We start from the raw sequence: 1,537 nt of genomic DNA, 5'->3' as shown, positions 1-1,537 counted from the left end.
TATTTCTCATGATTTCTGAAAATGGGGGTCCCCTTGTATTCGAGATCACCCTATAATCGGGAAAATAAGGTATATGAAATTCCATCTGTTAACCCTTTCACTGTAGCTAGGACACATATTTCCCAGTGAACTTGGAAACATACGTTCCAGCTGCAATAAGTTTCAACAGTTCACACTGTTGGTGCTGAAACAAGATTTCCAGATGTTTTTATTTGGATTAGGTACTTGAATCAGAATCGATCCAGCCATGAGCTGACAAAGAACTGATGTGTGAACCAGACAGTGAGCGAGAGAGCATGAATATGCTATGTTAAATCAAAGAGGAAAGAGAAAGTAACAGACAGCCTTTTAATTAACTACATCTGAATGAGGGGAAGGAAGTGTTTTATTAATACAGTACACTTCAAGAAGAAATAAATAATTGCCCCCCTATTATCTCACAATCGTTGTTGTATAAAGTGATTCAAGCCTAGCCTGCCAAAGGAAGGTTTAATTATTTTGTTGGGTATGTTCGTGTTGTCAGAGACAAATAATAAAGTTTCATTGATATTAGAGCTGATAATGTCTCCGTTATCATGGTAGAATCAAAATATAGCTGCAGTGAATGATTTATGGTCATATAACAGATTAGTTTTTATTATTATTCTGTAGTTTTAAAGTCTCATCTAAGCATCGTGATACCATTTATCACAATAATATTTTTTGTAACACAAAATGGTTGTATGGAAAACATTGCCAGTTTTGTTAATTGTATACTGTTAACCTTGTTATAATTTAATTAAAAACTAAACTATTTTCTGGGCCAGGTGGTTAGGGCGCTCGACTCGCAATCTGTGGGTCGCGGGTTCAGGTTCCCCGTCCCACGCCCTTTCAGCCATGGGAGCATTATAATATGACGGTCAATCCCACTATTCATTGGTAAAAGAGTAGCTCAAGCGTTGGCAGTGGGTGTTGATGACTAGCTGCCTTCCCTCTAGTCTTACATTGCTAACTTAGGGACGGCTAGCGCAGATAGCCCTCATGTAGCTTTGCGCAAAATTCAAAAAACAAACAAACAAATTATTTTGTACAGGTTGGGATTATGTTTGAGAACACGTAAATACAACATACATAATGCAAGTATAAAAAAAATCCTATGTTGTACTGTGGGTCTTCTCTGGCATGATATTGCTTTGGCTAAGGCTGCAGTGCTGGCTCTACTTAATTCCACTGTTAAATTAGGGACGGCTAGTGCAGATAGCTCTCGTGTAGCTTTGTGGGAAATTCAAAACAAACCAAACAAATTTTGAATCCTGATAACTAATTCCCAAAATCAAAACTTACAAGTCTCGTGTACATTATTCTGGTCTCAGAATCTAACTTACAAGTCTTGTGTACATGATTCTGGTCTCAGAATCTAACTTACGAGTCTCGTGTACATGATTCTGGTCTCAGAATCTAACTTACAAGTCTCGTGTACATGATTTAGGTCTCAGAATCTAACTTACAAGTCTCGTGTACACGATTCTGGTCTCAGAATCTAACTTACAAGTCTCAT

General features: G+C 37.6%; 1 protein-coding gene across 1 annotated transcript in view; it reads left to right on the top strand.

Moving 5' to 3' along the window:
- The window catches only part of LOC106462911 (ras-related protein Rab-30-like), a 13,238-nt gene that overhangs the window by 6,902 nt on the left and 4,799 nt on the right, over window positions 1-1,537 (top strand). The window lies entirely within an intron of this gene.

The sequence above is a fragment of the Limulus polyphemus genome, unplaced genomic scaffold, assembly GCF_000517525.1.
Source record: "Limulus polyphemus unplaced genomic scaffold, Limulus_polyphemus-2.1.2 Scaffold1279, whole genome shotgun sequence".
In the NCBI taxonomy this organism is placed as follows: domain Eukaryota; kingdom Metazoa; phylum Arthropoda; class Merostomata; order Xiphosura; family Limulidae; genus Limulus; species Limulus polyphemus.
Note: the sequence above shows the minus strand (reverse complement) of the source record. Positions and strands in the feature narration are given on the sequence as shown.